Genomic DNA, 16,790 nt, shown 5'->3' with positions numbered 1-16,790 from the left:
GAAAGCAGGAATAGAAGGAACATACCTCAACATAATAAAAGCTATATATGACAAACCCACAGCAAACATTATCCTCAATGGTGAAAAACTGAAAGCATTTCCTCTAAAGTCAGGAACAAGACAAGGGTGCCCACTTTCACCATTACTATTCAACATAGTTTTGGAAGTTTTGGCCACAGCAATCAGAGCAGAAAAAGAAATAAAAGGAATCCAAATTGGAAAAGAAGAAGTAAAACTCTCACTATTTGCAGATGACATGATCCTCTACATAGAAAACCCTAAAGACTCCACCAGAAAATTACTAGAACTAATCAATGATTATAGTAAGTTGCAGGAAATAAAATCAATACACAGAAATCCCTTGCATTCCGATACACTAATAATGAGAAAACAGAAAGAGAAATTAAGGAAACAATTCCATTCACCATTGCAATGGAAAGAATAAAATACTTAGGAATATATCTACCTAGAGAAACTAAAGACCTATACATAGAAAACTATAAAACACTGGTGAAAGAAATCAAAGAGGACACTAATAGATGGAGAAATATACAATGTTCATGGATTGGAAGAATCAATATACTGAAAACGAGTATACTACCCAAAGCAATTTATAGATTCAATGCAATCCCTATCAAGCTACCAACAGTATTCTTCACAGAGCTAGAACAAATAATTTCACAATTTGTATGGAAATACAAAAAACCTTGACTAGCCAAAGCTATCTTGAGAAAGAAGAATGGAACTGGAGGAATCAACCGGCCTGACTTCAGGCTCTACTACAAAGCCACAGTCATCAAGACAGTATGGTACTGGCACAAAGGCAGAAATATAGATCAATGGAACAAAATAGAAAGCCCAGAGATAAATCCAAGCACCTATGGAGACATTATCTTTGACAAAGGAGGCAAGAATATACAGTGGATTAAAGACAATTTCTTTAACAAGTGGTGCTGGGAAAACTGGTCAACCAGTTGTAAAAGAATGAAACTAGAACACTTTCTAACACCATACACAAAAATAAACTCAAAATGGATTAAAGATCTAAACGTAAGACCAGAAACTATAAAACTCCTAGAGGAGAACATAGGCAAAACACTCTCCGACATACATCACAGCAGGATCCTCTATGACCCACCTCCCAGAATATTGGAAATGAAAGCAAAAATAAACAAATGGGACCTAATTAAACTTAAAAGCTTCTGCACATCAAAGGAAACTATTAGCAAGGTGAAAAGACAGCCTTCAGAATGGGAGAAAATAATAGCAAATGAAGCAACTGACAAACAACTGAATCCAAAATATACTAGCAACTCCTACAGCTCAATTCAAGAAAAATAAATGACCCAATCAAAAAATGGGCCAAAGAACTAAATAGACATTTCTCCAAAGAAGACATACAGATGGCTAACAAACACATGAAAAGATGCTCAACATCACTCATTATCAGAGAAATGCAAATCAAAACCACTATGAGGTACCATTTCACACCAGTCAGAATGGCAGCGATCCATAAGTCTACAAGCAATAAATGCTGGAGAGGGTGTGGAGGAAAGGGAACCCTCTTACACTGTTGGTGGGAATGCAAACTAGTACAGCCACTATGGAGAATAGTGTGGAGATTCCTCAAAAAACTGGAAATAGAACTGCCTTATGATCCAGCAATCCCACTGCTGGGCATACACACTGAGGAAACCAGAAGGGAAAGAGACACGTGTACCCCAATGATCATTGCAGCACTGTTTATAATAGCCAGGACATGGAAGCAACCTAGATGTCCATCAGCAGATGAATGGATAAGAAAGCGGTGGTATATATACACAATGGAGTATTACTCAGCCATTAAAAAGAATACATTTGAATCCGTTCTAATGAGGTGGATGAAACTGCAGCTTATTATACAGTGTGAAGTAAGCCCGAAAGAAAAACACCAATACAGTATACTAACGCATATATATGGAATTTAGAAAGATGCTAACAATAACACTGTGTTCGAGACAGAAAAAGAGACACTGATGTATAGAACAGTCTTATGGACTCTGTTGCAGAGGGAGAGGGTGGGAAGATTTGGGAGAATGGCATTGAAACACATATAATATCATGTATGAAAGGAGTTGTCAGTCCAGGTTCGATGCATGATACTGGATGCTTGGGGCTAGTGCACTGGGACGACCCAGAGGGATGGTATGGGGAGGGAGGAGGGAGGAGGGTTCAGGATGGGGAACACATGTATATCTGTGGCGGATTCATTTTGATATTTGGCAAAACTAATACAATTTTTAAAGTTTAAAAATAAAATAAACTGAAAAAAAAAAAAGGACTATTTCTGTTGCTGCTGCTAAGTCACTTCAGTTGTGTCCGACTCTGTGTGACCCCATAGACGGCAGCCCACCAGGCTCCCCCGTCCCTGGGATTCTCCAGGCAAGAACACTGGAGTGTGTTGTCATTTCCTTCTCCAATATATGAAAGTGAAAAGTGAAAGTGAAGTCGCTCAGTCGTGTCCGACTCTAGCGACCCCATGGACTGCAGCCTACTAGGCTCCTCCATCCATGGGATTTTCTAGTGTATTTTAAGAATGCAAATTTGTATTATGAATTGCTAAAATCACTGCATTAACAGAATAAAAGAAAAATAGTATACTTCAATATGCCTTATGATAAAATTCTCAGTAATACAGTGAAACAATGAAAGTCAAAGTTGCTTTTTGCATCCGACTCTTTGTGACCCCATGGACTACACAATGCATTGAATACTCCAGGCCAGAATACTGGAAGGGATAAATGTTCCCTTCTCTAGGGATCTTCCAAACCGAGGGATCAAACTCAGGTCTCTAGCATTGCAGGTGGATTCTTTATCAGGAGAGCCACAAGGGAAGCCCAAGAATACTGGAGTGGGTAGCAGTGGATCTTCCCAACCCAGGAATCAAACCAGAATCTTCTGCATTGCAGGAGGATTCCTTACAAACTGGGCTATCAGGGAAACCCTAGAATTATCAGGGAAGTAATCTAGAATCAGAAGCAAATCTTTCCAAAGTTACAAAAAATATCTACAAATACCCTATTGGCATCTTATAACTAACTATCAAACTTGTCCTTAAGACAAAAGATAAAGATGCATTTTTGTTCACTCTTTGGTTCATTATTATGAGGGACTTCCTAACTAATGCAATAACACAGATTAAAGATTTAAAAGACATAAATCTCTTGTGCAATTGACATGAATACATGAAAACTTTAAAAGTACCTATAAAATGCACTATTAGTAATAAGTCAATTAAATTGCTAGATATAAAGTCAATAGATACAAATCAACTATATTTCAATATACTGACATGTGAAATTAAAAATGTAATCTAAAATTTCTTTTAAAATAGCCTAAATATACCAATTATCAAAGAAGAGTCTAATATGGTCAGATCATGTTGCTGACAGAAATTTAAAAGACAAACTCAGCTCATATTTCTTAATTAGCAAATAACTTAGGATGTGAATTCTCCTCATGTTATATTGATTCAATACAATATATCACCAGTGTAGGTTCAATTCATGAGGCAGCGTGCTCAGGGCTGGGGCATTGGGATGACCCTGAGGGATGGGCTGAGGAGGGAGGTGGGAGGGAGGGTCAGGATGTGGATCACATGTACACCATGGCTGATTCATGTGAATGTATGGCAAAAACCACCACAATATTGTAAAGTAATTAGCCTGCAATTAAAATAAAAATTTCAGCATAAATAAAAACAGATGTAATACAAAAAAAAAATACAATCCCAAGGAGCTTTAACAGTCTTATGGTTGTGAAATTTTGCAACATGATCTTAAAATTTATATTTGAATAAAATTGCTTAGAATAGCCTAGACAATCTTGAAAAATAATTCCAAGTTGGAGGATTTATTCTACCAGATTTTGAAAGTTACAATCATACAATATTAATTACGAGGGTGTGATTCTGATATGAGTACAGAGATGCAATCAAGTTGCTCAAGAATATATACACACCTATATACATCAATTATTTTTTACAAAGATATAAAGAAAAATCACAGGAGATTTTTCACATTTTTTCACATTTCATTTTTCAGTTGCTCAGTCAGAAATGGTTAGTCATTAAAAAAAAATGGTATTGGATCAAATAACCTTAATAAAAGATAATGCAAAACACATTTTGGTCTCTGCATGATTGTTAACTCGGTTCAGTTGTGTAGGACTCTACACAACCCTATGGACTGTTGCCTGCCAGGATCCTCTGTCCATGGGAATTCTCCAGTCAAGAATACTTGAGTGGGTTGCCATGGCCTCCTTCAGGGGATCTTCCTACCCAGGGATTGAACCCATGTCTGCCTGAGTCTCCTACAGGCCGGTTCTTTAACCACTGAGACACCTGGGAATGGTTAGTGAGCTTCACCAACTCAGTGGACAAACACTTGAGCAAACTCCAGGAGGCAGTGGAGGACGGAGGAGCCTGGCATACTGCAGTCCCTGGGTCACAGACAGCCAGACATGACGCGACTGAACAACAAAAATCATACCAAGTAAAGAACGGCCTTTTTATAAAAAGAAAGCCACATTCCTAATGATCATTAACCTGAATATGTATTTTCAGAGTGTATTTGCTACTAAAATATTTAAGCAGCCACTTACATGTTTTTGAAACACGGTGCAATTTTCAAGTTTGAAAATACGTCTTTTATGGTTCAGTGGTCTCTTGAAAAATTCCTACAAAAACGTAGTATCTTATTTCATCTCTAAGAAAACGGCCTCTTTCTTTAGTTCCTTTTCCAAAGAATTTCAAAAAAAAAGTATTACTTATAAACAAAGAAGGATGGACCAAGACAAACAGTATTTACTTACCTAAAACCCTGCTGGAGGAGGTCACGGAAAGGACATAACGGCTGACTGAACGGAGAGCAGGACGGGACGAATCACCAGGGCTCGGACTAGCAGGCTCGCCAAGGCACCATCCCCGCCTCCTGGGCCTCGGAATCTAGGCCCCGCCCACTGCTCCCAGTGCGCAGCCGCAGCTCTGCCGAGGGCGCAGCCTGTGCCGCAGAGCTATGCGCTAGTGACTTAGAGTAGAGAGGACTGAAGGGTGATGGAACCGCATTAAGAATGCTTTATAAAAAGTTCTAAGCTTCTGGTTGGCGAGAGCAGAAGTCTACATACTCACTTTTGGCCGTCAAAGATGAACCTCCCCAGTAAGTCGCCTTGCTTATTTAAACGTAAATCCACCACCTACCAGTCTGAGGTGGTCTGTCCCTCTCTTCGTCCTCTCCTCGCCCTCCTCAGAAGTGGGGGCCAGTTTGGAATTTCACCACAACTCCCCAGATTGTGAACGAACAAACAAATCTATCTCTTTCAGATTTGTTTCTGTTCTCGGCTTCTTGAAAAAGGAACTGGGAGTTTGCGGAGATGTATATTTATAGAGTGCAACTTATTTCACGATTTAAAATGACAGGTGGGAAATAATTTTTGCTTTGCTTTGATGTTTCAGATAAGTGCTGTTGAAGAGAAATTTATATAAACTAAATTATATATTGAAATTTAACTTATTTTAACAATTTCTAGTAATAGAGTAAACTATATCTAGAAAAAGGGTGAAAACTTTGCCTTAATCATTTAAAATTAATGTATCAAATAGATAACGTCATATATTGTTGATAATAATGGGCTTATAGTAGCGTCCTTACATTTCATATCTAATTCACATTATTTCACATTTCATAAATCATTCCAGTAGATCAATTTACAGGGCATCTATAATGAGGTGTTTGATATGAGACCTTCTCTTTAACATATGCATTTATACAGCTATAAATTTCCTCTAAGCTCTGATTTAATTTCATACCACAAGTTTCAGTGTTTGTTTTTCATCTCAAAAAGTTTTCAGAATTTTTCTTGAGATTTATTCATTGACCGACCCATTGGCTCTTTAGGAATATAATGTTATATAATCATCACATGGTTTTGATTTTTAATTTTGTTCTATTACTCATTTCTAATTTTATTCTATTATGGTGTGAAAATAGGCATTGTATTGTTCTGTGACTTTTAAATTAATTGAAATTAGTTTTATGGTCTAGGATTTCAGCTGTTCTGAATTGTGTCCCATGTGTCCTTGAGAATAATCTCTGTTCTGCTATTTTATGGTGGAATATTTTACTTATGTCTGGTCTAGTTTATAGTTATAGTTCATAGTGTTGTTAAGGTATTTTATTTCTTTATTGATTCTCTGCCTAGTTGTCCAATCAACTGTTGAAAATTAGACATTGAAATTATCTTTGCTGTGTTGTATTCCTCAAGTCTGCTATATCATGTACTTGCCTTAATTTTTATTTTGTATACACAGGGGCTTTGTTTTTATGTATATATATTTTTGTAATTCGTATAACTTTTTGATGGATTGTCTCTGTTGCCATTTTTAATGATCCTCTTTATCTCTAAGAATGTTCTTGTTTTAAATCTACTTTGATAACAGTATAACCATTCCAGCTTTCTTAAGGTTACTGTTTACATGACATACTTTCCATTTTTTAAATTTTTCGAACTATTATTAATAGTGTGTTGAATCTAGCATGTCTGTGATAGACAATATAGTAGGATCTTTTTTTTTTTTTTTTTTTTTTGTATAGGAGGACAACCTCTGTCTTTTAAATGGATAATATTAATCAATACACATTTAAGGATATTATTTATATGGTTGGATCTACCTTTGCCATTTTACGGTTTGTCTCTTTCTGTCTTATCTCTTTTTTTCTTTTACTCTGATGTTCTCTTTTGCTTTATATGAGTATTTTCTAATATATATATTTTTAATTCCTCTAAAGATTTTTAGCTATGTTAATCTTGTTTCCCTCATGGTTGTACTGCAGCTCCATATACATTTTTTTTTAACCATATACATTTGAACTTATCTGAATCTACTTTAGATTTAAAAGAGCTTAATTCCAGTGAACATTAAAGCATTTCTCACATACAGTTTTATTACCCCTGCCCACCCTTTGTGCTGTTAATAATATACATCAGATCAGATCAGATCAGTCACTCAGTCATGTCCGACACTTTTGACCCCATGAATCCCAGCACGCCAGGCCTCCCTGTCCATCACCAACTCCTGGACTTCACTCAAACTCAGGTCGATCGAGTCAGTGATGCCATCCAGCCATCTCATCCTCTGTCGTCCCCTTCTCCTCTTGCCCCCAATCTCTCCCAGCATCAGTCTTTTCCAATGAGTCAACTCTTCGCATGAGGTGGCCAAAGTACTGGAGTTTCAGCTTTAGCATCATTCCTTCCAAAGAACACCCAGGGCTGATCTCCTTCAGAATGGACTGTTTGGATCTCCTTGCAGTCCAAGGGACTCTCAAGAGTCTTCTCCAACACGACAGTTCAAAAGCATCAATTCTTTAGCACTCAGCCTTCTCACAGTCCAACTCTCACATCCATACATGACTACAGAAAAAACCATAGCCTTGACAAGACGAAATTTGGTGGCAAAGTAATGTCTCGCTTTTGAATATGCTATCTAGGTTGGTCATAACTTTCCTTCCAAGGAGTAAGCATCTTTTAATTTCATGGCTGCAGTCACCATCTGTAGTGATTTTGGAGCCCAGAAAAATAAAGTCTGACACTGTTTCCACTGTTTCCGCATCTATTTCCCATGAAGTGATGGGACCGGATGCCATGATCTTTGTTTTTTGAATGTTGAGCTTTAAGCCAACTTTTTCACTCTCCACTTTCACCTTCATCAAGAGGCTTTTTAATTCCTCTTCACTTTCTGCCATAAGGGTGGTGTCATCTGCATATCTGAGGTTATTGATATTTCTCCCAGCAATCTTCATTCCAGCTTGTGTTTCTTCCAGTCCAGCGTTTCTCATGATGTACTCTGCATAGAAGTTAAATAAGCAGGGTGACAATATACAGCCTTGACAAACTCCTTTGCCTATTTGGAACCAGTCAGTTGTTCCATGTCCAGTTCTAACTGTTGCTTCCTGACCTGCATACAAATTTCTCAAGAGGCAGGTCAGGTGGTCTGGTATTCCCATCTCTTTCAGAATTTTCCACAGTTTATTGTGATCCACACAGTCAAAGGCTTTTTGGCATAGTCAATAAAGCAGAAATACATGGTTTTCTGGAACTCTCTTGCTTTTTCTATGATCCAGCGGATGTTGGCAATTTGATCTCTGGTTCCTCTGCCTTTTCTAAAACCAGCTTCAACATCAGGAAGTTCACAGTTCACGTATGGCTGAAGCCTGGCTTGGAGAATTATGAGCGTTACTTTACTAGCGTGTGAGATGAGTGCAATTGTGCGGTAGTTTGAACATTCTTTGGCATTGCCGTTCTTTGGCATTGGAATGAAAACTGACCTTTTCCAGTCCTGTGGCCACTGCTGAGTTTTCCAAATTTGCTGGCATATTGAGTGCAGCACTTTCATAGCATCATCTTTCAGGATTTGGAATACCTCAACTGGAATTTCATCACCTCCACTAGCTTTGTTCGTAGTGATGCTTTCTAAGGCCCACTTGACTTCACATTCCAGGATGTCTGGCTCTAGGTCAGTGATCACACCATCGTGATTATCTGGGTCATGAAGATCTTTTTTGTACAGTTCTGTATATTCTTGCCATCTCTTCTTAATATCTTCTACTTCTGTTAGGTCCATACCATTTTTGTCCTTTATCAAGCCCATCTTTACATGAAATGTTCCTTTGGTATCTCTGATTTTCTTGAAGAGATCCCTAGTCTTTCCCATTCTGTTGTTTTCCTCTATTTCTTTGCATTGATCACTGAAGAAGGCTTCTCTTTCCCTGCTATTCTTTGGAACTCTGCATTCAGATGTTTATATCTTTCCTTTTCTCCTTTGCTTTTCACTTCTCTTCTTTTCACAGCTATTTGTAAGGCCTCCCCAGACAGCCATTGTGCTTTTTTGCATTTCTTTTCCATGGGGATGGTCTTGATCCCTGTCTCCTGTACAATATCACGAACCTCATTCCATAGTTCATCAGGGACTCTATCTATCAGATCTAGGCCCTTAAATCTATTTCTCACTTCCACTGTATAATCATAGGGGATTTGATTTAGGTCATACCTGAATGGTCTAGTGGTTGTGCCTGCTTTCTTCAATTTCAGTCTGAATTTGGCAATAAGGAGTTCCTGGTCTGAGCCACAGTCAGCTCCAGGGGTCTTGTTTTTGCTGACTGTATAGAGCTTCTCCATCTTTGGCTGCAAAAAATATAATCAATCTGATTTTAGTGTTGACCATCTGGTGATGTCCATGTATAGAGTCTTCTCTTGTATTGTTAGAAGAGGGTGTTTGCTATGACCAGTGCATTTTCTTGGCAAAACTCTATTAGTGTTTGCCCTGCTTCATTCTGTATTCCAAGGCCAAATTTGCCTGTTACTCCAGGTGTTTCTTGACTTCCTACTTTTGCATTCCAGTCCCCTATAATGAGAAGGACATCTTTTTTGGGTGTTAGTTCTATAGTGCATTTTTATAAGTTGTAAGCCAGAAATGCATTTTGAAAATATTACTTTATATAATTTTATGTCTAGTAGAAATTTAAAAAAGTCACATCTATAGACGGAATTTTTTATATTAACCTCCTTGTTTACCAGTTCTGTTTCTGTTCATTTGTTCCTGTGAATTTGGGTTACTGCCTAGTGTTGTTTCCTTACCTTCCTCCAGTGGTTTTGTTCCCAGTCACTATGTTTCTGCTATTATTGTCAAATATATTTTTTTCTATGTGTTACAGGTCCTACAGTAAAATTATATTCTTGTTTTTAAATTCAACTTTTAATAAATCAGTTAAAAAAGAAAGGAGAAGAACTATAAAATCATACCTTTTTACATTATGTGATTACATTTCAAGGGCCTCTATGTGCATGTGTGTGTGTGTATTCAAATTACTAAGTCACCTGCTTTCAGCCCAAAGAACGTCTTTTAATATTTCCTGTAAAGCCATGTGCAATAAATAAATTCTCTGAGTATTAGTTTGTTTGAAAATGTCTTTACTTTGCCTTCAGTTTTGAAAGGTATTAATATTTTTTTCCTGGCGAGAAGACTCTAGACTGATAAGATTTCTTTAAGCACTTTGAATATATCATCCTACAACCTTTTAGACTTCATTGCTCCTGATGATAAATCCAGTTAATTTCATCAGGGTTCTTGTATACATATAATGAGGGCATTTCTGTTCCTGCTTTCAAGGTTTCTTTTGTCTTTGTCTTTCAACACTTCAAAAAGTTTAGACCCCAGGAGGGCTTTTCTTAGTTGTCTCTTTCCCTGGTTCTCTCTCAGTTTGACACACCAGTTTCACTTGTCAAGAATCCTGCAGCGATATTTAAGCTCTGGTTTTCACAGGTAGCCCTTTCCCAGCATGGGACCTCTGCCTCACATCAGCCTTTCAGCCTTGGCAAGGGCCGATTCAGGATACACCATTCTCTGCTATTCTGCCTTGTGATTGGGAAGAAAGAATCTTTTGGTCATACTCTTGCCTGGAAGAGAGCTTTTGCAATGTGAGGCTGCTGGTTGTGACCTGTCTTTCCAGGAGAAACAATAAGCTTTGGTTGGGGATGGAAGGTGGATGGGGGGAGTCCATTTTCTTGGACACCTCTGCCCAGAGTTGAGTTTCTGTCACTGAAATGGTACAGTGAGAAAGGGTCATGGAACTAATGCCACAGACTCTCATTTTTTTCCTCCATGATTTGGTATGTTTAGCTGCTTTTTCTTTCATTTGCTGTAATTCCTTAGGATAATCTCCATACCCTTTAAATAGCTCTTCTTAAGTACTTTTCCTTATTATGTTTATGTTACTGGAGAGAAATTTCACATAGTTATTCATGCTGCCAACGAGGAACTTGTCCATCCTAAACTTTGTTGTTTAAGCTGTGCTTCAAGATTTCTGTTACTGGGAAAAACATGGTACCTGATCAAAAGTATTTATTTGGGATTATTTAAAATGTTTCTCTTAGTAAAAGCAAGTTACATGTACTTAAATGATACAGTTTCTAATTGAATATTGATAAAGTCTTAGTTGTTGTATCAGTTTTCTACTGCCACTGTAACAAATTATCACAACCTGAGTGCCTTAAAACAACATAGATATATTACTTAGTATCAAGAACTCAACTGAGCTGGAATTGAGAACTAAACTGCTAGGTGTTGGAGTAGCTGATTAAAACAATGAGCCGAAAATGAGAATTAAAGCTTTAATATCTTATTATCCTGGTATAAACAAGAGGCTAAAACTGGAGAAAACTCCTGTCCCGTTTCCTCTATGGAATTTTGTCCCAGTCGAGTGTTAGACTAATCAGTGCAGATGTGAGGGTTATCTCACTGATATAGCCCTGAACAAAAGGGTACAGCAGTTATATGGACTCTGGGGTGAGGAGAATCTAAAAGTAGAAAAGTACTAGGTACCAAGTTTGGATGGGAAAAAAAAAAAATTCGAGATTTCTCCCACCTCCCCTACTTTAGAAGACCTTGGTAGACATGCCTGAAGAGGACCTCTGCACAAGGTCTCAAAGAGACCTAGAAATGAAGGCAATTAAACTAGGAATGCAAATATATAAAGAGCATATAAAAGGGTCTGAGTCCTTTACTGCAACTCCCTTCAGAGATTACAAAGCACTGGCCATACACAAAGCCTGCTTTGGTGGAGTGTGGGGGAAAGGGCAGCTTTTCCTATGCTGCTGCTGCTGCTAAGTTGCTTCAGTCATGTCTGACTCTGTGTGACCCCATAGACGGCAGCCCACCAGGCTCCACCGTCCATGGGATTCTCCAGGCAAGAACACTGGAGTGGATTGCCATTTCCTTCTCCAATGCATGAAAGTGAAAAGTGAAAGTGAAGTCGCTCAGTTGTGTCTGGCCCTCAGCGACCCCATGGACTGCAGCCTTCCAGGCTCCTCCATCCATGGGATTTTCCAGGCAAGAGTACTGGAGTGGGATGCCATTGCCTTCTCCGAGGCCTGCCTAATAAAACTTTTGTAGTTGCCTGTAGTCGGTCCTAAAAAATCATGCTTTTGCCAGTGCCAGACCCCTCAATTATGGTTCTGTATATCTGAAGTCCAAAACTGACTTTCTGTTCTAAGATCAAGGGATCAACTGAGTTGTGTTTCCTTTAGAAAGCTTTGGGATATCATCTATTTTCTTTTCTAGCTTCAAGAGACCACCTACATTCCTAGACTCTTGGCTTCTCCCTCCTTTTCAGTCAGAAGACCTGATCACTCTAACATTGTATCACTATAACATTGCTTCCATCTTCACTTCTTTAATTCTGACTCTCCCACTTTCCTCTTTTACTTTAAAGATACTTATAATTACAATCAGCCTACCTAGATCACCCTAACCTCTATTTTAGTCAGCTGATTAGCAATCTTAATCATATCAACAACCTAAATTCCCTTTTGCCATGTACTCTTAAATATTCATAGATTCCTGTGATTGGAGCCATTATTTTTCCTACCATATTTGCATATCTCAAAAACCGTTTAACTGTCCCTCATAATCCTGCCAATATAGCCAGACCATTTACTTAAATTACTTATATCATCACCCACATGAGATTTCTGTTCTTTATTCATGTCTCATATAAATATTCAAATCAAGCAAATGTCTGTCTTATAAGTAATTATGGGCTCTAGTGTCATATGTCCTTTCCCTGTCTTTCTTACTTTCTGCTCCTAAATTACATATTTGTGAACAGATCTTTAGACTTTCTTGGTGGTTACTCATATTCTCAAAGCCACATCTTTACTGCCATCCTAACATGGTTGCTATTCAGTATATCGTAACAAACTATGTCAAGACTCACTCCACTGTTGCTTCAGATTATATGTAGCACTGGTCATTTACCAGAATTTTGAAAAGACACTCCTCAAGAAAGGAAAATACACAAAATCTCTGTATGTCTGTGTGTTAGTGGTGGTGGGGGAGGCGGGGAAATCAATAATTAGCCTTTGATTCAGAGACAGTGTATAAAGACAAATAAATTATGTGTATGCAATGTTGTTTGAGGTATTCCCTTACTTTCCCGTCTGACACTGCTGGGGTCTATAGTGATATCCCTTTCATTCTGGATACTGGTAATTTGTATTCTTCTCTCTGTATATCATTCTCTTTCTTTTCTTTTCCCCTCTCTCCAGCCTCTAACCTCATCTACCCCATCCCCACACCAGAACTCTATGTTTGTCTCTCTTTGTCTCTGAAAGTTTATCAATTTATTGATCTTTTCAAATTTTGATTTTTAATTTTCTGTTTTTCTATTTTCAGTTTCATTTATTCTTACTTTCATTTGTGTTATTTTCTTTGTCCTTGTTTTGCATTTAAATTTTCGGATTGTTTTTCTGGTTTGTGAAATTGAAAGCTTAACTCACTAATTTTATATTTTCCCCCTTCATATGTATATGTATTTTTCTCTAAAGAATGACTTTATTAGCTTCCACAACTTTTGGGCTTTTTGATCCATACAAGTGTTTCATTTTTAAACTATTTTATGTTAAAAATATTTTTCCCTTGTTTGTTTTCAGCTCCATTTTATTATGGTCAGATACTGTACCCTCTGTAATATCAATTATTTTAAATGTTTGATATTTGTTTAGTGGATCAGTATATAGTCTACATTTAGTATATAGTCTATACTATATACATCAGTATATAGTCTACCTGTGATTGTTTAGTATACATCAGTATATAGTCTACCTGTGATTGTTTAGTATACATCAGTATATAGTCTACCTGTGATTGTTTCACAGGTACTTAAATGTATTTATATGGCTTCTGCTGTCATTGGTTGTAGCTTCTGTAAATGTCATTAAGTAAAGTTAGTTGATGGGGCTCCCCAGATGGCTCAGTGGTAAAGAATCTGACTGCCAGTGTAGGAGAGATGGGTTTGATCCCTGATGCAGGAACACCCTCTGGAGAAGGAAATGGCAACCCACTCCAATATTCTTGCTGGAGAATTCTATGGATGGAGGAGCCTGGCCTGGTGGGCTACAGTCCATGAGGTCACAAAGAGTTGGACACAACTGAGAACAAAAACACACACACATATTCTTCCTTTAAGTAACGTTACATTATGTAATATAAAGTGTAAGAAAATTATAATAGTATGATTCATCCCCCCAGTTGTGTTATTATCATCCCATATATCTGAAAAATAACAAAAGGACTGTCTAAATAACACAATGAAATAACAATAAATAAACAAAATAAAAATAATAGCAAAAACTGTCTAAATAACTTGGTTTCTTTACAAAATAGTCAAGTAAATATATAAATATAATTGGATAAATCCTCATTAATAGTTTATTATGTAAATTTATTCCATTCTATTGTAAATTTTTCCCAAGCCAGGATTAATATATCATGTTTTGTTAAATGTTACAAATAATCCATATGAGAAGTATGCCTTCTCAGTCAAAACATTGCAATTAATTAAGAATATTAGTAAAGGAGGTTTGATTTATTTTTCATTAGCATACATAATTTCAGAAATTTAGGGGCAAATAAATACATTTATATAAAGGGGGTGTTGAAATAGTGACAACCTCAGATTTGGAGATCACACTACCCTTATTGCAGAAAGTGAAGAACTAAAGAGACTCTTGATGAATGTGAAAGAGGAGAGTGAAAAAGCTGGCTTAAACTCAGCATTCAAAAAACTAAAATCATGGCATCCAGGGTCATCACTTCATGGCAAGTAGATGGAAAACCAGTAGAAACAGTGACAGGCTTTATTTTCTTGGGTTCTAAATCACTTCAGATGGTGACTGCAGCCAGAAAATTAGAAGACGCTTACTCCTTGGAAGAAAAGTTATAATGAACCTAGACAGCATATTAAAACCAGAGACATTACTTTGCCAACAAAGGTCTGCATAGTAAAAGCTATGGTTTTTCCAGTAGTCATGTAGAGATGTGAGAGTTGGACAATAAAGAAAGCTGAGCGCTGAAAAATTGATGCTTTTGAACTATAGTGTTGGACAAGACTCCTGAGAGTCCCTTGGACTGCAAGAGGATCAAACCAGTCAATCCTAAAGGAAATCTACTCTGACTATTCATTGGAAGGATTGTTGATGAGACTGAAGCTCCAGTTTTTTTGCCACCTGATGTGAAGACCCAACTTATTGGAAAAGACCCTGATACTGGGAAAGACTGAAGTCAGGAGGAGAAAGGGATGACAGAGATTGAGATGGTTAGATGGCATCACTAACTAAATGGACAAGTTTGAGCAGGCTCTGGGAGATGGTGATGGGCAGGGAAACCTGGTGCGCTGCAGTCAGTGGGTTCACAAAGAGTCAGACACAACTGAGCAACTGTACAACAACAGAGGAGGAGCTGTATGTTCCTAAGTGGTTTATATACAAGTGGATGAAAATTTGAGTTCATAATATGTCTTCTCTTTGTCTGAAATTTGGGACTGGAGCACAGGTCCTGACTTGTCCATGCTTCCAGGAATTGTACATGAGGGCCAGATGGACTTACTTGATTTCTCTAACTGTAAAATTAGAATTAAAAACTTCAGAAGTTTCTTTTTTTTTCCCTCTCTCCAAATTACTACACTTTATTTTGTTGAAATATTCTAACTTGAATTTTGATTTCATGAGTTTTCCGTTTTTTGATTATGTATTTATAGGCATAGTGTTATTACCACAATAGTGTCTTTTGCACATTTTTCTGAATTTTTTCTTCATAACAACATTTTAATCACTCTGTGGATATATATTAATTAGTTTTCACTGCAAAAGTAATATTATAGTGCATATAAAATAAGATAAACAATAATAAAGCAAACTTAAATAGAATTAACATACCTGAAATATTTATACTCATGATCACTGATCATTTTCATGAGTTGACTCTAGAAGTACTACTATTTGGCTAGGTACTTCACATGGGTACCATGGGGTTTTAACATGGACATTAATGCCCAGTTTATCAATCTGGTTTATATTTTAATCAGTGTTTTCATTTATAATAGTTCAAAAGGCTTTCAGTTTATTAACATGTGTTTGGTAAATATTCAAGTACCTTTTATTTTAAAATTATAGGTTATAATTTCTGGTCTTAAAATTGTCCAGTTGCTTTATGTATGAATACATAATTCCAAAACTTTGACTGTGTAAGTTTTGTTGCTGTTGTTGCTGTTATGAAGATCTTTATGGGGCATAATTTTACATGCCATAAAATTCACCCATTTTATATGTACAGTTCAATTATTTCATTTATACAGCTGTGCAGTTATCATCATAATCCAGTATCATGGTCAGTTTCTGTTTTCTTAGTCCATCTTTTCTGTATGGTGAAGAAGGGCTTATTCTTTGAAAGACCCCTTCAGTGAAAGATGAGTGGATCTGAACTCTAAAATGACCTATACAATTATTTTCTAGTCAAATAATATCTCTCTTTAATTTGACATATGCATCTTTCTGGTACAAAATGATTTCTAAAAGTATCAGGACTATTTTGCTACTGTTAGAAGGAAAATTTGAAAGGTTGAACAGGGCAGACATAGCCTAGATTCTGTTTGGTTGTTTATTTGACCTTTCTGTAAGTGAAAAATTTCCACAGAATATTGATTACTGTTGAAGTTTCCAACTCAGATGTAGGTATTGACTGGAAGCTATTGTGAGCAGTTCTCTGATGCTCCCAAACCATGCTTGTGGAGAGCATTGTTCACATGCTGCCCACATCTCCATCTCACCTGGGAAGCCAGTCCTACAGTCTCCAGGCTGGGGCTACCTCTTCTCGGTGATGCACCCAGAGAAGGAAACTTTAGTGTATTCACCTGGCTCCCTAC

At 37.2% G+C, this 16,790-nt stretch overlaps 1 long non-coding RNA gene across 1 annotated transcript in view; it reads right to left on the bottom strand.

Annotated features, from left to right (window-relative positions):
* The window catches only part of LOC133249229 (uncharacterized), a 330,813-nt gene extending 325,824 nt beyond the window's left edge, over positions 1-4,989 (bottom strand). Inside the window, exon 1 of the long non-coding RNA XR_009736881.1 lies at positions 4,852-4,989. This is a non-coding gene — a long non-coding RNA (uncharacterized LOC133249229). The remainder of the gene's footprint in view (positions 1-4,851) is intronic.
* Between the last annotated feature and the right edge of the window lie 11,801 nt (positions 4,990-16,790).

The sequence above is a fragment of the Bos javanicus genome, chromosome 6 (assembly GCF_032452875.1).
Source record: "Bos javanicus breed banteng chromosome 6, ARS-OSU_banteng_1.0, whole genome shotgun sequence".
Taxonomy (NCBI): domain Eukaryota; kingdom Metazoa; phylum Chordata; class Mammalia; order Artiodactyla; family Bovidae; genus Bos; species Bos javanicus.
The sequence above is the reverse complement of the archived record's forward strand: the minus strand, read 5'-3'. Positions and strand labels throughout refer to the sequence as shown.